The sequence below is a fragment of the Rhinoderma darwinii genome, chromosome 4, assembly GCF_050947455.1.
Source record: "Rhinoderma darwinii isolate aRhiDar2 chromosome 4, aRhiDar2.hap1, whole genome shotgun sequence".
Classification (NCBI taxonomy): domain Eukaryota; kingdom Metazoa; phylum Chordata; class Amphibia; order Anura; family Rhinodermatidae; genus Rhinoderma; species Rhinoderma darwinii.
The window spans coordinates 405,926,566-405,949,002 of NC_134690.1; the positions used below are offsets into that span (position 1 = coordinate 405,926,566).

Genomic DNA, 22,437 nt, shown 5'->3' on the forward strand with positions numbered 1-22,437 from the left:
ACAGCTCCCATAGAGTTACATAATAACATTCTCACTGCCTGCAGTCACCACTAGAGGGAGCTCACTACATACAGATATATACAGCTCCCATAGAGTTACATAACATTCTCACTGCCTGCAGCCACCACTAGAGGGAGCTCACTACAAACAGATATATACAGCTACCATAGAGTTGCACGATAACATTCTCACTGCCTGCAGTCACCACTAGAGGGAGCTCACTACATACAGATATATACAGCTCCCATAGAGTTACATGATAACATTCTCACTGCCTGCAGCCACCACTAGAGGGAGCTCACTACAAACAGATATATACAGCTACCATAGAGTTGCATGATAACATTCTCACTGCCTGCAGTCACCACTAGAGGGAGCTCGCTACATATAGATATATACAGCTCCCATAGAGTTACATGATAACATTCTGCTACCTGCAGTCACCACTAGGGGGAGCTCACTACATACAGATACATACAGCTCCCATAGAGTTACATGATAACATTCTCACTGCCTGCAGTCACCACTAGAGGGAGCTCACTACATACAGATATATACAGCTCTCATAGAGCTACATGATAACATTCTGCTGCATGCAGACACCACTTGGGGGAGCTCATTACATACATATATATATACAGCTCTCATAGAGCTACATGATAACATTCTCACTGCTTGCAGCCACCACTAGGAGGAGCTCACTACATACAGATATATACAGCTCCCATAGAGTTACATGATAACATTCTGCTGCCTACTGTCACTACTAGGGGGAGCGCACTACATACAGATATATACAGCTCTCATAGAGCTACATGATAACATTCTGCTGCCTGCAGTCACCACTAGGGGGAGCGCACTACATACATATATATACAGCTCCCATAGAGTTACATGATAACATTCTGCTGCCTGCAGCCACCCCTAGAGCTCACTACATACATATATATATATACAGCTCCCATAGAGCTACATGATAGCATTCTGCTGCCTGCAGCCACCACTAGGGGGAGCTCACTACATACAGATATATTATTGGGATCAATGTATGATCAGTTTATGGCAGTACAGCAAATAACTGGCCCACATTGTTCCTCCATTAAATCCTTTTTGCACAGATCATAAGGCTATGTTCACATGCAGAATTAAAAACGGATGAAAATTACGGAGCTGTCAGCCTTTTTTTTTTTTAGCAGAAAAATATTTTGAGGCGGTTTTTTTGACAATTTTAAATCTGTTTTTCCTTTGATACAATGAAAAACAGCTCAAGAGGGGACCTGCTCCTTCTTTTTTCCCTGGCGTCTTTTTACGCGCTGTTTTTTTAAAACGGTGGCATAAAAAAAGCGCCCTATCTGAACTAAAAGCCATTTTTCACATTTATTACAATGGGCAGCTGATTGTCCGCGTTTCAGTAGCGCTTTCAAGGCTACTGGTCCTTATACCCGGAAATACACCTGGTACTCTGCGCGTGAACATGGCCTAAGTGTTTATCATTTTGAAATAAGGAAGGAGAGCCGTAGGGTAAGTAGCATTTTAAAGAGTTTTCAGGGACTATAATATTGATGGACTATCCTTAGATTAGACTATCAATATCTGATGGATGGGGGGGGGGGGGCAGACTCCCAGCATGCTCATCAATCAATTCATTGAAAGGTCCAATTAATAGATTACCTGGCACAGCGCCTTACATTTGGTAGTGGCCGTGTCTGGTACTGCAGCCTCGGTCCCAATCACTGGAATGGGACTGAGCTGCAGTACCAGGTAAAGCCACTCTGAAATGTCCGGCGCTGTGCCTGGTAATCAAACAATCCACAGACACATGAAACTGGCCCTATTGTATGTGTGAGGAAGGGAAATTAGATTGTGAGCTCCTGGGGACTTGATGATGTGGATGACAAGCCCTGTACAGAGCTGCGGAATATGTTACATAAGCATCATGAAATGAATAAATAAGTGACCCCCCCCCCCCCCCACCATGTGACGTTTTCCTTGGCTAATTTCTCGATTTGGATATCAGGTAGTGGTGACTCTTAAGCTCTGGTTCTGGATAAAGGTAAAGATGTCGTCCTGTTTGCAGGGACCATTTCCATTCTCTCTATTAGGGAATTCGGAGTTAATAAAGGGGGGTCCTCTGTTCAGGATCCCCTTCTCTTGGTGGAGAGCGTTTGGAGCGTCTCTCTCTCTGGAGGACCCGTCCTGTCCTGTATTACACAGATAACACATTGATATGAATGGACACTGTGTAATACTTTATTTCTCCTGTGGTGGCGCTGCAGGGAAACTGAACACTTACTGCCAGGTCTCCCCACAGATCACAGCTGATCGCTGGGGGTCTCAGCAGGGGGAGACTTTGTGATCAGCTTATTGTCAAGAGATCATCTAACAAGTAGGAATTGTACAACGCGGAGACCCCCTTTAAGAATTGATCAGGGTCCGCGGCAGTATTATAGTCCGGCGTATAGTAACATATAGGGCGCTGCATTCTTCACTGTCCCCGGCAGGACATGCCTCTGTGTTGCGCTGTTCGCCCCGTTGCGGTGTTTTTGGCGGCTCACCGTTGATATTCAGCGTTGCGATGCAGGCAGTGGCGCTGCGATAGGTCGTTTCATGCTCGGGTAGAGCCCATCATGCTCCAGATTAGATTATTTATCCATTTACAAGGGCGCGGAAGAGAGAAATCTAGAAATTGACTGGAGTATAAATAACACTGGGACTGAGCTTGTTACTGTACGCCGGGAGAATAATAAGACGGTTACGGTATTAGCGATGGACGGATCTCGCCGAGTCGTCTGTACGCAGAGGTGATAATGGCTCAACCTCCTAACCACAGCTAGAAAGCCTTCAGATCACCAATACACCACAATGTATAGCGCCCCCTGCAGCATCACATTGACATTGCATTGTCGTCCATGAAGGGCAGGAATCTGGAATAACTGGTTTTCTTTCCTTCCTCTGCTGAGACCCCGTGATAATCAGCGGCATCATGTCTAACATGGCAGCTGCCTCTCTCTGCTCCCTCTCCACACCCGGTTCTGATCCTCTGCCGCTCCACTTCTCTGCTCCTGGGATCGTCTATGGATTTAAAGGGGCAGCGCACAATAAATCCCGGTGCACTGGCTAATGATTGTTTGGGTCTTTCCTTATATTTTCTGGATCCGGGAATCACTTGTCTTCTTGTGCCAGTTGCAGACATTTGCTATCCTGATCATCTCCCTGACTGGTACCTGACCTTGGCACTGACCAATCCCTGATGCCCTCCGGCGATCATTCACCACCCGCCTCAACCCGCTGCTTTATCTATCACTCCACCTGCGCTTCTGGTTTCTCTGCCTGTCCCTCATTAATTGTAGCTTTGGAGACATGGGGATTCCTTCCACCCTAAACCAAACAGCCATGCGGGGGTTAAAGGTGAAGGGTAAAGAACAAGTGATCCTATAGATTCCTCATCCCAGACGAGGCCCAATCATAATCCAAGGGCATCAATGGTATCATGATAAAACCCCTGATGTCATGTCAGTCATGTAGCCCTTTGACACTTTGGGTTTAGTACCAACCTGTAGAATTGCGAATGTAACTTTGGATGTGACTAGAGGAAAAGATATGATGTAATGTAACTTTGGATGTGACTAGAGGATAAGATATGATGTAATGTAACTTTGGAGGTGACTAGAGGATAAGATATGATGTAATGTAACTTTGGATGTGACTAGAGGATAAGATATGATGTAATGTAACTTTGGATGTGACTAGAGGATAAGATATGATGTAATGTAACTTTGGAGGTGACTAGAGGAAAAGATATGATGTAATGTAACTTTGGATGTGACTAGAGGATAAGATATAATGTAATGTAACTTTGGATGTGACTAGAGGATAAGATATGATGTAATGTAACTTTGGAGGTGACTAGAGGAAAAGATATGATGTAATGTAACTTTGGATGTGACTAGAGGATAACATATGATGTAACGTTTTAAATGCTGTAAAAGCGGAACTCTAGGCGTCCGGGTTTTTCTATCTTTAAAGTGACGGCACATTGCTAGGAGAGAGGTCCCAGAGGTCAGACGTCCACCGATCCTGAATGCAGGGGCCGCAGGGCTGGTTTAGAGCTGCGTCCCCTTCAGAGTTTTGCACGCACAGTGGTGCCATCCACCGGATCTGCAGGGAGTTCGGATATTATAAACTTACCTCGATACGATTTGGAAAGATGCGACAGAAGACAAGACGTAACTTGACGGACCTCCGTATTCTTTGACTCTGAGACTCGTCCCAATCCCAAATTGCGTTTTTTTCAGTCTCTATGGGACAATCTGCGTTTGTGCGGCGCGGCATGATGTCATTTATACCATGGCAAACAGAGTGCGTGCAAAAATACCGCCGCACATATGTATGGCGCCGCGCCGAGCTACAGAAACCTACATGGAATAACACTCTACCACCTGTAAGGAGCCATAATACCGTCCTGTTCATGAGGCCTTAAAGGGGTTGTCCAGGAATAGAAAGACATGGCGGTTTTTTTACATGAACAGCTCCACCCCTGTCCACAGGTTGTGTGTGGTATTACAGCTGAGCCGCTATCGCTTCAATGGAGCTGCAATACCAGACACAACCCATGGACAGGTGAACGTAGGGAGAAAACCGCCAATCAGCGGCGGGTGGAGAGGGCGTGCCCCGACCCAGACTCCACGTTCACAGCGCTATGAGTCCGCTGTAAGTGTCACCAATACGAAAGGAGAGTCACATATAAATGTCATACGGATAAAGTGTAATTGTCAGATAAAACCGCCGTACACCCGTAAAGAGTACTCGCCCCGGACGACACACACGTCTCTGCTGCACCAGTATCACAGCGTCTCCTCCTCGTCCCGCAGATTATCACATTGTATCGGATGATTCCATCACATGACCCCTCGTTACTTTCATCAAGGATTGTTACATTTTCATTTTTAATTGAAATTCTTTTTTTTTGTTCTCAGGATCTTCTTAATCTTTATCTTTTCACAGATTGAAGTTTCCAGTTATTGCTGCTCCTTCCCCTGATCAGCTGCAAACAACAAAGCGCTTCCCTTTTAATTATGCAAATTTACATCTGTGCCCAAATTGTATAGAATAATTAGGAACCTTAAATACCTGAGTGAGAAAATATCCAGAAACTGGGAACGTAGAGGAGCTGACAGCCGCCAAGTGCCGCTGCTACAGAGAGGACGGAGCAGGGGGAATAAACCCCCAAAACGTCTCTTCATAGAAGTAATTCTGTGATGTTCTAGGGGTTCCAACCACTGCTGGCGGAAGGAAACTCAGGATAAGTAATGTAATGTATATACACAGTGACTCCACCAGCAGAATAGTGAGTGCAGCTCTGGAGTATAATACAGGATATAACTCAGGATCAGTACAGGAGAAGTAATGTAATGTATGTACACAGTGACTCCACCAGCAGAATAGTGAGTGCAGCTCTGGAGTATAATACAGGATATAACTCAGGATCAGTACAGGATAAGTAATGTAATGTATGTACACAGTGACTCCACCAGCAGAATAGTGAGTGCAGCTCTGGAGTATAATACAGGATATAACTCAGGATCAGTACAGGATAAGTAATGTAATGTATGTACACAGTGACTCCACCAGCAGAATAGTGAGTGCAGCTGTGGAGTATAATACAGGATATAACTCAGGATCAGTACAGGATAAGTACTGTAATGTATGTACACAGTGACTCCACCAGCAGAATAGTGAGTGCAGCTCTGGAGTATAATACAGGATATAACTCAGGATCAGTACAGGATAAGTAATGAAATGTATGTACACAGTGACACCACCAGCAGAATAGTGAGTGCAGCTCTGGAGTATAATACAGGATATAAAGGCCATGTTGCTGTGGAGATGTAACTTTAGAGAGATCCATGTAGTGAAGTTTATACCAAGATATAGAAAAAACCAGTAATCTGTAATCAGTATGAGGATTAGGTGGGTGTCAGGTAATCCGGTCATTCTGGGGTTATAGTTGTATTATCACCTCTATCCTCTGGAGCATCACAGAATAATACTGAGAACATCTAGAATGTGGCCCCCCTGAATTCCCTGGCATGACCAGTGATGTGTGTACTACATGTCCCAGCAGGCCCTGCACTGTCCATACTCTGAGCAGATGACATGGTAATAGATTCTACTGTTATGGGGGCAGCGGGTTCGGACCCTTTTGAGGATATTACCTTTTCTCTGGACTCTTCTGGCTTTGATTTGTTTTTCTACCTTGACAGAGTTAATTGTTTGCTGAATTGTAGAAAACCTCATCAATCTCCATCTGCCCAGCACGAGGGGCCCGCCGGGACTTGTCCCCTTCCCCCGGCCTTACATTACGCCCCCTGTGCATGGATTGATTAGTATTGAATACTGCAGCGTTTATGCTACATGTGAATTTATCCTAAGGGCACTGAAAAAATGCATCAAAAACCTGCATATGTTTTACCGCGATTTGTTGCATTTTTTATGCGGTTGCATTTTTTTTTACAGCAACTGCATAAAAACTGCATTCAATTGGGGTAAAAACGAATGTGGTTTTCAGATGCGTTTTTTCAATGCGGTTCTAACTGCACTTCAGCAGCAACGTGTGAATGGACCCTAAGGCCGAATGCACACAATGCGTATTACCTGCGGATTTGCAGCACGTATTTTCCTGCGGATACAGGACCAGCAAAGTAAATGAGATCACAAAGTCTCCTCTTTACGTTGCAGAATGTTTCCACGCGTAAATTGACCTGCGGTGCGGAGTTTAAGATCAGCGGCAACTTATCTTGCGCTTCCGCCTGCGAATAGTATCTGAGAAGATTATAAAAACGCACCAAAATCCGAAGCGTAAAAACGCACCTGTTTCTGCATCATAACGAAAAAAAATGCATCACAAAACGCACTAGTAGGTGCGGATTTTACCTGCAGAATTACCTGCGTTTACCTGCAGTTTTGATGCAGATTTTCCCATCAAATTCCGCGACGTGTGCATGTGGCCTAAGAGTGGCGTCCGTTCTTGCAGTCTCGAGCCGTCCATGTAGTACATTGGAACGGCCGCGGCTTCTCCCAACCAGATCATTGGTGGGGTGCGGGTGGACTGACCCTAAACGTCTCCTCTCCGATAGGTGTCGTTTGTGATGAGACCCTTTTTTAATACTTTAGTTTGTATCCAGAGGTTTTTTTTACCGCAACCGTTTAGAAAAATGCTCCAATTGGCAATAAAAACGTATATGTGGTTTTTGGATGCAGTTTTAACTGCACCTCAACCGCAATGTCTGAACACACCCTTATACTAAGTATGACACAATCCACATCCTCCGAGTCTGGGCTCCAGCGGTTTACAGGGCAGGAGGGGTTAATGCGATAGACGGCTTCCAGATGGTCAGTATAAAGTCTATTATTGGCGTTATTAAACCGGCGGCGTCCCCTCCCCCATTATAGATCGCAATCTCATTAACAACTGAGGCCTGACATTTCCCTAATAGAGCAGAACTCCTCAGAGGATTGGACGAGATGAGAAAGTGCGGGGGATGAGCTCGGAGAAGCCCCAGAAAATGCCTCACATTGTAGATAATAGTCCCCGGGGCCCCTGCGGTGTGATTAGTGCAACGGCCGCATGTCAACGTCAGCGCAACAAATCACGTAAGTGACCGGTTGTCAATAGAAATGAACTCCACGCAATGGCGTACACAGCACGGTCAGCGGCGGGATCTATAGCGGGTCCTAAACCTGAAGGATCTCCCCTCCCAAAGCCATAATGCACATGAGGGGCACGGACATGAGGACGCCATCCCTCCGCCGCGAGTCGAAGCGCGTCATTGTATAATGGAACGTTCTGCAACTTTGGGGGAAATTTGCTAAGAAGGGCGACTCCAGTCAATATGATCAGGCGCTCCGCTTCACGGCCGGACCCCACGGATCAGCGTCAAAGTCCCAGAGAAGCCCCAATAACATTTAGGACCTGACGAGAGAATCTGCTGCCGCATCTTCTGCAAAACGCCTGAGACTGAAGATGGCGGTGATGAATAATTTGCTTCTTGCGCTGAATGTTGGCGGTCGTCATTAACCATCGACTTGCCGGATCCCCCCGTTAATTGTCCACAGTGGTTAAAAATGGATCTCAAATAGAATCGTAGAGATGAGAAGATCCCGACTCCATTACCTTATTATTAAAAGCCGTCATACAGACACAGAACGTGATATTAATTTGGCGCTGCGTGCTCCTCGCCGCTCTGCGCTGTCTTGCTCCCTCCAGCACTTTGCGGTGAGGAGAGCGCTCACCTGTATAAATAACGCCTCGGGCGTCTGTTAGGAGTGACATTTATATCATGTTATAACAACAGCGAAACGCGCAGCTTTTAATATATTTGGTCCTGGGGAAATCATTTATTGCTTTGATACCGGTTGTCTGTCAAAACTGCTTACAGTAAGTGGAGAGATCTGTTATTCAACCGCACGGAAAAACAGCGAGCAGTAAAATCGCAGGTCACGTTCGCTGCACTAACGAAAACGGCGCAAAGAATCCCAGTAGAACAGCGTCCTGCTAAACGTAGATACTCTGAGCTGAAGCCGGCTGGATTATTCACCTTCTGCAGGGAAGATCTTCAGTTTTACAATAAATCATGAACTATACTCCAGCCACCTCCAGAGCTGTACTTACAATTCAGCTTTTACATCATGTCACAGCTATAGTGGGTTCAGGGGTAGCAGTTACACACGGGTCCCGGTGACCAAAAGTTCCTTTGCCGCGTCAGAAGATACTAGTTTTATAACGGGCAAATCATGATAGGTGGGGGCCGCGTTACAGATTTTGCTTAGGGCTTCAGGTTATGCCTCTGTCATGTGTTATACTCTACTCACAATGCTACATCATGTTTTATACTTCATTCCATCCAGAGCTGCATTCACAATTCTGCTATTACATAATTTCTTATTCTCTAGTAACAACTAAAGCTGCATTAACAGTTCTAACACTACATCGTGTCTTGTACTCTAGTCACATTCATAACTGCATTCACATTTTATTTTTTTCCGGAACTGTCAGCACAGGACAGAGACAGTAAAACTGGCCCCATAATACAGTCCCATAGGTGTAACTACAACACTACCCCATAAAACAGCACCATAGTAGCGACACCAACACTGCCCAATAACACAGCCCCATAGTAGTGACACACACACTGCCCCATAACACAGTCCCATTGTAGTAAAAGCAACACTACCCCATAACACAGCCCCATAACACAGCCCCATAGTAGTGACACCAACTCTACCCCGTTACACAGCCCTATAGTAGTAACAGTAACACTGCCCCATAACACAGTCCCATAGAAATAACAACAACACTGCACCATAACACAGCCCCATAACAGCAGCATTGCCCCATAACACAGCCCCACAGTAGTAACAGCAACACTGCCCCATAACACAGCCCCACAGTAGTAACAGCAACACTGCCCCATAAGACAGCCCCATAGTAATAATAGCAACACTTCCCCATAACACAGCCCCATAGTATTAACAGAAACACTGCCCCATAGTAGTAATAACACTGCCCCATAACATAGCCCCATAGTAGTAACAACAAGACTGCACCATAACACAGCACCATAGTCATAACAACAACACTGCCCCATAACACAGCCCCATAGTACTAACAGCAACACTGGCCCCTTAACACAGCACCATAATAGTGACAACAACACTGCCCCATAACACAGCCCCATAGTAAGAACACAAAAACTGCCCCATAACACAGCCCCATAGTAGTAACAACAACACTGCCCCATAAAACAGCCCCATAGTAGTAATAACAAGACTGCACCATAACACAGCCCCATAGTAGTAACAACAACACTGCCCCATAATACATAGTAGTAACAACAACACTGCCCCATAAAACAGCCCCACAGTAGTAACAACAAGACTGCACCATAACACAGCCCCATAGTAGTAACAGCAACACTGCCCCATAACACAGCAGCATAGTAGTAACAGCAACACTGCCCCATAACACAGCCCCATAGTAGTAACAACAACACTGGCCCCATAACACAGCACCATAGTTGTAACAGGAACACGGCCCCCATTACACAGCCCCATAATAGTGACAGCAACACTGCCCCATTACACAGCCCATAGTAGTAGCACCAACACTGCCCAAAAACAGCCGTATAGTAGTAAAAACAACACTGGCCCATAACGCACCACTAAAGTAGTAACAGCAACACTGTCTAATAACACCGCCGCATAGTAGTGAGAGCAACACTGCCCCATAACACACCAATACAGTATTAACAGCAACACTGTCTAATAACACCGCCCCATAGTAGTGAGAGCAACACTGCCCCCATAACACAGCCCCATAGTAGTAACAACAACACTGGCCCCATAACACAGCCCCATAGTAGTAACAGGAAAACTGCCCCCCATAACACAGCCCCATAACAGTGACAGCAACACTGCCCCATAACACAGACCCACAGTAGTAACAGAAACAATGCCCCATAACACAGCCCCATAGTAATAATAGCAACACTTCCCCATAACACAGCCCCATAGTAGTAACAGCAACACTGCCCCATAACACAGCCCCATAGTAGTAACAGCAACACTGCCCCATAACACAGCTCCATAGTAGTAACAGCAACACTGCTCCATAACACAGCCCCATAGTAGTAACAGCAATACTGCCTCATAACACAGCACTATAGTAGTAATAGCAACACTGCTCCATAACACAGCCCCATAGTAGTAACAGCCACAATGCCCCATAACACATTCCCATAGTAGTGACAGCACCACTGGCCCCATAACACAGCCCCATAGTAGTAACAGGAAAACTGCCCCCCATAACACAGCCCCATAACAGTGACAGCAACACTGCCCCATAACACAGACCCACAGTAGTAACAGAAACAATGCCCCATAACACAGCCCCATAGTAATAATAGCAACACTTCCCCATAACACAGCCCCATAGTAGTAACAACAAAGCTGCCACATAAAACAGCCCCATAGTAGTAACAGCAACACTGCCCCATACCACAGCCCCATAGTAGTAACAGCAACACTGCCCCATAACACAGCCCCATAATAGTAACAGCAACACTGCCCCATAACACAGCTCCATAGTAGTAACAGCAACACTGCTCCATAACACAGCCCCATAGTAGTAACAGCAATACTGCCCCATAACACAGCACTATAGTAGTAATAGCAACACTGCTCCATAACACAGCCCCATAGTAGTAACAGCCACAATGCCCCATAACACATTCCCATAGTAGTGACAGCACCACTGCCCCACAACGTATCCTCATAGTAGTGACAGGAACACTGCCCCATAACACAGCCCCATAATAGTAACACCAAAACTGCCCCATAACGCAGCCCCATAGTAGTAACAGCAACACTGCCCCATAACACAGCCCCATAGTAGTAAGACTAACACTGCCCCATAACACAGCCCCATAGTAGTAACACCAACACTGCCCCATAACACAGCCCCACAGTAGTAACACCAACACTGCCCCATAACACAGCCCCATAGTAGTAACAGCAACACTGCCCCATAACACAGCCCCATAGTAGTAACACTAACACTGCCCCATAACACAGCCCCATAGTAGTAACCGCAACACTGCCCCATAACACAGCACCATAGTAGTAACACCAACACTGCCCCATAACACAGCCCCACAGTAGTAACACCAACACTGCCCCATAACACAGCCCCATAGTAGTAACAGCAACACTGCCCCATAACACAGCACCATAATAGTAACACCAACAGTGCCCCATAACACAGCCCCACAGTAGTAACACCAACACTGCCCCATAACACAGCCCCATAGTAGTAACAGCAACACTGCCCTCATAACACAGCCCCATAGTGGTAACAGCAACACTGCCCCATAACATAGCCCCATAGTAGTAACAGCAACACTGCCCCATAACACATCCCCAGAGTAGTAACACCAACACTGTCCCATAACACAGCCCCATAGTAGTAACACCAACACTGCCCCATAATGCAGCCCCACAGTAGTAACAGCAACACTGCCCTCATAACACAGCCCCATCGTAGTAACAGCAACATTGCCCTACAACACAGCCCCATAGTAGTAACCGCAACACTGCCCCATAACACAGCACCATAGTAGTAACACCAACACTGCCCCATAACACAGCCCCATAGTAGTAACAGCAACACTGCCCCATAACACAGCACCATAATAGTAACACCAACAGTGCCCCATAACACAGCCCCACAGTAGTAACACCAACACTGCCCCATAACACAGCCCCATAGTAGTAACAGCAACACTGCCCCATAACTCAGCCCCATAGTAGTAACACCAACACTGCGGCATAATGCAGCCCAATAGTAGTAACAGCAACACTGCCCCCATAACATAGCCCCATAGTAGTAACACCAAAACTGCCCCATAACACAGCCCCATAGTAGTAACAGCAACACTGCTCCATAACACAGCCCCATAGTAGCAACAGCAACACTGCCCCATAACACAGCCCCATAGTAGCAACACTAACACTGCCCCATAATGCAGCCCCATAGTAGTAACAGCAACACTGCCCCATAACACAGCCCCATAGTAGTAACAGCAACACTGCCCCATAACACAGCCCCATAGTAGTAATAACAAGACTGCCCCATACCACAGCCCCATAGTAGTAACAGCAACACTGCCCCATAACACAGCCCCATAATAGTAACAGCAACACTGCCCCATAACACAGCTCCATAGTAGTAACAGCAACACTGCTCCATAACACAGCCCCATAGTAGTAACAGCAATACTGCCCCATAACACAGCACTATAGTAGTAATAGCAACACTGCTCCATAACACAGCCCCATAGTAGTAACAGCCACAATGCCCCATAACACATTCCCATAGTAGTGACAGCACCACTGCCCCACAACGTATCCTCATAGTAGTGACAGGAACACTGCCCCATAACACAGCCCCATAATAGTAACACCAAAACTGCCCCATAACGCAGCCCCATAGTAGTAACAGCAACACTGCCCCATAACACAGCCCCATAGTAGTAACACTAACACTGCCCCATAACACAGCCCCATAGTAGTAACACCAACACTGCCCCATAACACAGCCCCACAGTAGTAACACCAACACTGCCCCATAACACAGCCCCATAGTAGTAACAGCAACACTGCCCCATAACACAGCCCCATAGTAGTAACACTAACACTGCCCCATAACACAGCCCCATAGTAGTAACCGCAACACTGCCCCATAACACAGCACCATAGTAGTAACACCAACACTGCCCCATAACACAGCCCCACAGTAGTAACACCAACACTGCCCCATAACACAGCCCCATAGTAGTAACAGCAACACTGCCCCATAACACAGCACCATAATAGTAACACCAACAGTGCCCCATAACACAGCCCCACAGTAGTAACACCAACACTGCCCCATAACACAGCCCCATAGTAGTAACAGCAACACTGCCCTCATAACACAGCCCCATAGTGGTAACAGCAACACTGCCCCATAACATAGCCCCATAGTAGTAACAGCAACACTGCCCCATAACACATCCCCAGAGTAGTAACACCAACACTGTCCCATAACACAGCCCCATAGTAGTAACACCAACACTGCCCCATAATGCAGCCCCACAGTAGTAACAGCAACACTGCCCTCATAACACAGCCCCATCGTAGTAACAGCAACATTGCCCTACAACACAGCCCCATAGTAGTAACCGCAACACTGCCCCATAACACAGCACCATAGTAGTAACACCAACACTGCCCCATAACACAGCCCCATAGTAGTAACAGCAACACTGCCCCATAACACAGCACCATAATAGTAACACCAACAGTGCCCCATAACACAGCCCCACAGTAGTAACACCAACACTGCCCCATAACACAGCCCCATAGTAGTAACAGCAACACTGCCCCATAACTCAGCCCCATAGTAGTAACACCAACACTGCGGCATAATGCAGCCCAATAGTAGTAACAGCAACACTGCCCCCATAACATAGCCCCATAGTAGTAACACCAAAACTGCCCCATAACACAGCCCCATAGTAGTAACAGCAACACTGCTCCATAACACAGCCCCATAGTAGCAACAGCAACACTGCCCCATAACACAGCCCCATAGTAGCAACACTAACACTGCCCCATAATGCAGCCCCATAGTAGTAACAGCAGCACTGCCCCATAACACAGCCCCATAGTAGTAATACCAACACTGCCCCATAACACAGCCCCATAATAGTAACACCAACACTGCCCCATAACACAGCCCCATAGTAGTAACAACAACACTGCCCCATAACACAGCACCATAATAGTGACAACAACACTGCCCCATAACACAGCCCCATAGTAGTAATACCAACACTGCCCCATAACACAGCCCCATAGTAGTAACACCAACACTGCACCATAACACAGCCCCATAGTAGTAACAACAACACTGCCCCATAACACAGCCCCATAGTAGTAACAACAACACTGCCCCATAACACAGCACCATAATAGTGACAACAACACTGCCCCATAACACAGCACCATAATAGTGACAACAACACTGCCCCATAGTAGTAACACCAACACTGCCCCATAGTAACCAGTTAATAGCAACTGCGGCATCTAAGCCATTAGAAGAAGGGCAACTGCCCCTCTGTCAGCCCATCCCCCCCTCCCGCGATGCGATTGCAGGGTGCTGATGGCTGTCATGGCAGCCTTTTCAGTTAGTTGTTCTGGGCTGTCTCAGGCCGGGTGCCACCACAGCTTTCCCCTATTTGTCCTGCACTGGGATCCTGCCATGTATGTGAAGGACGGTGCATGGTTCGATCAGTCACAGGTACCAGCATTGATGCAGCATGAGAACGATATCACCCAGGTAATACCTCACAATCATGCAGGTGTATATAAACATCTCGTATTAATCTCTACTACTTTATAGACCCCTGACACTTTTAGGGTGGATTTACACGAACGTGATATACGTCCGTGCAACGCGTGTGATTTTCACGCGTCTCGCACGGACCTATGTTAGTCTATGGGGCCGTGCAGACAGTCCGTGATTTTCACGCAGCGTGAAACGCACGACATGTCCTATATTTGTGCGTTGTGCGCACATCACGCATCCATTGAAGTCAATGGGTGCGTGAAAATCACGCACACCACACGGAAGCACTTCCATGGGACGCGCGTGATTCGCGCAACAGCAGTAAAAAGTATGAATGAAAACAGAAAAGCACCACGTGCTACAAACATACAAACAGAGTGTCATAATGATGGCAGCCACGCATCATATGGTGATGACACACGGAGCTGTTAAGTGTCTTTTGCGCTCGCAAAACGCACACGCTCGTGTAAATCCTCCCTTAATCAGATATTTCCTCTGGGCGAGGCCGGGTAAAGGCGAAACGCGTGTTTGGCTGTTTTTGTTTGCTGCTTCGGTATTGTGGTGGCTCCGGTCTCATGGTTAATAATGAAAGCTGTGCAATTATTTTGATCTTCTGGTTTTTCATTATTTTTACTTGAACTTTTGTGAATTTTTGTCCCTTTTTGGGGATTCCCTGCTCCGATACGTTTTATTGTTTTTTATACAAATCATTGAGATCCATTTATGTGGTTTGACATTTATGATTAGTATTTATTGGATCGTGTTTCCCTGTATGATATTATAACATTAGTTGACATGTAGGTATGGGATCGTTTGTTATTTGAGAACCAAGAGGAAACCTGAAGAATCGTGAAGCAGCTTTGGCTGTGACTGGAGTAAAGTATTTGCTGAGATATTGGCCCCTCGCGGCTCCTCACCTTTCCTCGTCTCACATTAAGCCCAATGACTTTTCTTTCCACAGGAAAATTAATTGAAGACAATTTGATCTCAAAAGAAAAAGGCGAAATTTTCCAGGTGGGAAAGAAAAAAGCAGAAACGCGCGATTAAAGATGTATCGACGCTTTTAAGTAGATCAAAGTGTGTGAAGTGCAAGTGAAACATTGATTCAGATGTGGAGTTCTGGAGACAAGAAAATCTGCCGGAACACCGGCGGCGAATGTTTGAAGCCGCAATAAAAAGAAACCACAAAGATCTTTCGTAAACATTTCACTTCTATAAGAATCACGGACCGGACCCGGTGATCGTTCCTTTATCAGGGAGAACAGTGTTTAGTATGAAACTGCTAGAGGTGGATGATGTTAATACCTAACTCATTTATAGTTGTCACAATTTACACTCCAGTCACATCCAGAGCTGCATCCACAATTCTGATTCTCCTGTCACATCCAGAGCTGTTTCCACAATTCTGATTCTCCTGTCACATCCAGAGCTGCATTCACATTTCTTATACTACAGTCACATCCAAAGCTGCATTGACACATTTTACTGACTGATTTTGGCTCTGCTCATGATTATTACTGTAGGGGAACACAGTTTTCGGGTATATATGCTCCTTTTTGACCTTCTTACCTTCACCTCGTTCATTTGTTCAGTGCCATCTTGGCTGGGTTCACACAGAGATTTTTGATTTGTTTTTTGACGCGGAAACCGCGCCACAAAACTCGCCAAGAACGGCCCGAAAATGCCTCCCATTGATTTCAAGGGGAGGCGGAGGCGTCTTTTTCCCACGAAAATGGGAGGCAGAGAAAGTGTATTTCGCTGAGTTTTATGCCCGCGGCGCTCAATGGCCGTGGGTGAAAAGCGCAGCGAAAATTGCGAGTGGCTTAAAAAACGTCTGAAAATCAGGAGCCGTTTTCCCTTATTTTGAGACGTTTTTGCTCACTGCATGTTCACACGCAGTGTTTTCAGGCGTATTTCGGGTGTTTACACCTCGAAAAACGCTTGAAAAAACGGAAGCTGAACGCCTACAAACGTCTGTCCATTGAAATCAATGGGAAAAACAGCATTTAGTTCATACGGGGTGTCTTTTTACGCCGCTGATTTAAAAAACGGAGCGTAAAAAGACGCTCCGTAAAAAGAAGTAGCAGTCACTTCTTGAGGCGTTTTTGGAGTTGATTTTCCATTGAACACTATGAAGAACGCTTCAAAAAACGCCTGAAAAGAAGCTCCAAATTAAAAGAAACTTCAAAAACACCTGAAAATCAGAGGCTCCGTATTTTCAGCCGTTTTTGCGTTTGCGTGTGAACATAGCCTGACACTGGGATTAGTCCGGCTCGGATCAGGGCTCGAATGGTTTGGTCCCAGACGGCGATCAATAGCAAGATCAGGAAACAGCCGGACCGTTCACAACAACAGAACTCAGCCGGAATAGCAAATGTCAGAGGAACGGATTGATCAGGAGGGTTTATAGGAGTAGTGTGTAATACTTGAGGATTTCCTGCGCACTGGCCCTTTAGGGCATGACCACACATGGCGGAATTCCTCCGCAACTGTCCGCATCGATGCCGCACAGAATCTGCGTTGCAGATTCTGCAGCGGATCTGCACAAAATGTGCAGTACATTGATGCGGACTAGCTGCTGCAGACTGCGGGAAAAGTGCTTCCCTTCTCCCTATCAGTGCAGGATAGAGAGAAGGGACAGCACTTTCCCTAGTGAAAGTAAAAGAAATTCATACTTACCGCCCGTTGTCTTTATGACGCGTCCCTCCTTCGGCATCCAGCCCGACCTCCCTGGATGACGCTCCAGTCCATGTGACCGCTGCAGCCTGTGCTTGGCCTGTGATTGGCTGCAGCCGTCACTTACTCTGAAACGTCATCCTGGGAGGCCGGACTGGAGACAGAAACAGGGAGTTCTCGGTAAGTACGAACTTCATTTTTTTTTACAGATACATGTATATTGAGATCGGTAGTCACTGTCCCGGGTGCAGAAACAGTTACTGCCGATCGCTTAACTCTTTCAGCACCCTGGACAGTGACTATTTACAGACGTCTCCTAGCAACGCTCCCGTCATTACGGGAGCCCCATTGACTTCCTCAGTCTGGCTGTAGACCTAGAAATACATAGGTCCAGCCAGAATGAAGAAATGTCAAGTAAAAAAAGCAAGACGCATCCGCAGCACACATGACATGTGCATGACAGCTGCGGACTTCATTGCGGAACTTTGAATCTCCATTGAAGTCAATGGAGAAATTCCGCCATGAGTCCGCCACTGCTCCGCAACAGACAGAGCATGCTGCGGACACCAAATTCCGCTCCGCAGCCTATGCTCCGCAGCGGAATTGTACGCATCGTGTAAACGAACACTGCGAAATTAAAGTGAAAGTCAATGTAGAAACGGCTCCGCTGCGGATTAACGCTGCGGAGTGTCCGCAGCGGAATTTAAGTGCAATTCCGCCATGTGTGAACCCGCCCTTAAATGCACAGTGAACCGCAGGATACAAGCCTACACGGCAGAGACAGAGAGGATTCCTTCCTCCATGTAGAACCCAAGGAGAATCTGAGGATCAGCGAGAGTCGCCCCCCAAGTCAAGCACAGCGGCCGATGCATCCTGTCCTATTCGGGGGCAGGGAAGTTCTCCTATAAGATAAAGACTTTTTAGGATTCTCCTTTAATCCCATGTGAGGACTGCGGAGGGAAGGTCGTTCTCCCACAATCTTTCTTTGCCGCGCTCCTCGTCTTCGGCTCCATCTGTTTTCCTGCATCTTCGGCTCAGCAGGTTTTTCTTAGACTCTGAAAAAAAAAGAAGAAACAATCAGATCTATTTCTAGCGCAGCAAAAATGATAAAACAAACAACTCGGGATCTGGGAGTCACAAGAATCAAAAGATTATGGACTCTGGACCTTTAAATATTTGGGGTTGAGCCGTTTCAAGTTTAGTAACTCTAAAAATGTGATTCCGGTACCGACCTGTTCATCAGGGTCCAGCATTATCCCCAGGACTGTCCTGTTCATCAGGGTCCAGCATTATCCCCAGGACTGTCCTGTTCATCAGGGTCCAGCATTGTTCCCCAGGACTGTCCTGTTCATCAGGGTACACCATGATCCCTGGGCCCGTCCTGTTTATCAGGGTGCAGCGTGATCCCTGGGCCCGGCCCGTTCATCAGGGTCCAGCGTTATCCCCGGGACTGTCCTGTTCATCAGGGTGCACCATGATCCCTGGGCTTGACCTGTTTATCAGGGTGCAGTGTGATCCCTGGGCCCGTCCCGTTCATCAGGGTGCAGCGTGATCCCCTGGGACCATCCTGTTCATCAGGGTGCAATGTGATCCCTGGGCCCGTCCTGTTCATCAAGATGCAGCGTTATCGCTGGGACCATCCTGTTTATCATGGTGCAGTGTGATCCCCAGGACCGTCCTGTTTATCATGGTGCAGTGTGATCCCTGGGCCTGTCCTGCCAGATACAGAGGGGGAATAGTGATGCCGGGTGAGTGTGGGGTTAGTGACGGACTCTAGGCTGGGTTGTGTGGGGTTAGTGACGGACTCTAGGCTGGGTTGTGTGGCGTTAGTGACGGACTATAGGCTGGGTTGTGTGAGGTTAGTGACGGACTCTAGGCTGGGTTGTGTGAGGTAAGTGACGGACTCTAGGCTGGGTTGTGTGGGGTTAGAGATGGACTCTTGGCTGGGTTGTGTGGGGTTAGTGACGGACTCTAGGCTGGGTTGTGTGGAGTTAGTGACGGACTCTAGGCTGGGTTGTGTGGGGTTAGTGACGGACTCTAGGCTGGGTTGTGTGGAGTTAGTGACGGACTCTAGGCTGGGTTGTGTGGGGTTAGTGACGGACTCTAGGCTGGGTTGTGTGGGGTTAGTGACGGACTCTAGGCTGGGTTGTGTGGGGTTAGTGACGGACTCTACGCTGGGTTGTGTGGGGTTAGTGACGGACTCTAGGCTGGGTTGTGTGGGGTTAGTGACGGACTCTAGGCTGGGTTGTGTGGAGTTAGTGACGGACTCTAGGCTGGGTTGTGTGGGGTTAGTGACGGACTCTAGGCTGGGTTGTGTGAGGTAAGTGACGGACTCTAGGCTGGGTTGTGTGGGGTTAGTGACGGACTCTAGGCTGGGTTGTGTGAGGTTAGTGACGGACTCTAGGCTGGGTTGTGTGGGGTTAGTGACGGACTCTAGGCTGGGTTGTATGGGGTTAGTGACGGACTCTAGGCTGGGTTGTGTGAGGTTAGTGATGGACTCTAGGCTGGGTTGTGTGGGTTTAGTGACGGACTCTAGGCTGGGTTGTGTGAGGTAAGTGACGGACTCTAGGCTGGGTTGTGTGGGGTTAGTGACGGACTCTAGGCTGGGTTGTATGGGGTTAGTGACGGACTCTAGGCTGGGTTGTGTGAGGTTAGTGATGGACTCTAGGCTGGGTTGTGTGGGTTTAGTGACGGACTCTAGGCTGGGTTGTATGGGGTTAGTGACGGACTCTAGGCTGGGTTGTTTGGGGTTAGTGACGGACTCTAGGCTGGGTTGTGTGGGGTTCTCAGTGTGGCACACTCAGAGTTACTCCGGGCAGCGCAGAGTTGTCGGCTGGAGCGGGGGACATCGTTTTTGGACTGGCGGAAGCACAAAGGCCACGGTCAGGATTAGGATCGGCTCCACATGGTGCTGGCTGGGATCAAGCAGTAGTGAGAGAAGAGACAGTGTAGGCTGCGTACCCCATTGTATGGCCCTGCCGTCAGAGTTATGTGGGATCCCGCCAGGCCCGGGCTGTCTACGCTGCTGGGGACATGCTGCACTTTAGGTTTTCTGGACCCCGGGCAGTGTTATTCCCGGGCAGCATTTTGTAAAAGGTCTGTTCTCCTCTAGTGCTGAAACATCCGACATGTGCAGCTTGACCTCGTAGTCGCACATCTCGGGTAGGGGAGGGGGTGGGGCTGTGTTCTGGCTCCATGTTTGTGAGCAGTAAAGACTTGTCCTCTCCTGAGAACCAACGAAGACCTGTTTTCCTAACAATGGGTGGAGTGACCGTGATAGACGACCACCCGGCTTAGCTGAAGGTGTATGCAGCGCCAGGTTGCCAGACAGGGCTAAAGCTGTCTATTGCCAAGCGGGGCAGAAGCCGCGGCTGCTAGAGTCAGGTTTCCAGGTGGGGTGTGAGAACTGACCTACTAGGTGAACAGAGGGGAATAAGGGGAAGGTCATCATCGCCGCCGGCCATTGTACACAGTTGTTACTGCAGGTGTAACGTCCAATAATTCTGCGTCTCCTGGAAAGTTCATCTTCAGTAAAGTTTCTATTTGCCATCTCCATCGTGTCAGCGATAATCACTCTAATATGAAAGGGGCCACAAGGGTTCTCCGGTGGTGGACTATCAATATTACTTCTTACCACACCAGAGAGCGAGGCCTTGGAATCGTAACAGTGTACCAGATATATCTCCCGATGATCAGAAACCTCGTTACATATACGTCTGGGGCAGGGGCGGGCATAACATTGGTACAACCTGTGCCGCTGCGCCCTGTAGGTAAGAGGCCACTGTCACCTTATAGCAACCGCCTTCTGTCTGTTTAATGAATTTTGTGGCTAACCATTACTGATGGATTTTTATAGAGACGTAAGGGGGCCATCTATGATGAGATATTGGAGAGCGAGGGTCCCATATACTGTTCTTGCATTGGGGCCCTCAGCTGTCTGTGTCCGCCACTGGTCTGGAGCCACTCTGACGTCTACCAGAAGGCTCAAAATGAAGTGGTGCAGTCATCAGGGTGAAGCGTGATCCGCGGACCTGGGCCCATCCTGCTCATTAGGGTTCACCATGATCCCAGTGATGGGGATGATTGTGGTGATGATGATGTTGATGAGGGTGATGATGAGGGTGATGATGATGTTGATATTGAAGATGAAGATGATGTTGATGACGGTGGAGATGATGTTGATGATGATGGTGGTGGTGGTGATGATGATGATGATGATGTTGAAGATGACGATGATGTTGATGACGGTGAAGTAGCTGGTGATGATGGTGAGGTTGATGATGGTGATGATGATGCTGATAATGGTGGTGATGGTGATGATGATGATGATGATGATGATGTTGATGGTGATAATGATGTTTATGATGATGATGATGTTGACAATGTTGATAATGATGGTGATGATGTTGATGATGATGTTGATTTTGTTGATGGTGATGATGATGATGATGGTGGAGATGATGATGATAATGGTGATGATGATGGTGGAGATGATGTTGATGATAATGGTGATGATGATGGTGAGGTTGATGATGATGTTGATGATGGTCATGATGAGGGTGTTGTTGATGGTGGTGGTGGTGATGATGGTGATGATGATGTTGATGATGATGCTGAAGATGATGATGACGACGGTGAAGATGCTGGTGATGATGATGATGGTGATGATGATGTTGATAATTTTGGTGGTGATGATGGTGATGGTGATGATGATGTTGATGATGGTGATGTCGATAATGATGATGTTGATGATGGTTGTGATGATGATGATGATGTTGATGATGATGTTGATGATGATGGCGATGTTGATGGTG

General features: G+C 47.3%; 1 protein-coding gene and 1 long non-coding RNA gene across 2 annotated transcripts in view; one reads left to right on the plus strand and one right to left on the minus strand.

Annotated features, from left to right (window-relative positions):
- The window catches only part of ZFAND3 (zinc finger AN1-type containing 3), a 334,693-nt gene that overhangs the window by 105,562 nt on the left and 206,694 nt on the right, over window positions 1–22,437 (minus strand). The window lies entirely within an intron of this gene.
- LOC142761445 (uncharacterized) lies at window positions 14,740–16,138 on the plus strand. Its single transcript, XR_012883647.1, has 2 exons — window positions 14,740–14,938; window positions 15,909–16,138. It is a non-coding gene; the product is annotated as an uncharacterized LOC142761445 (long non-coding RNA).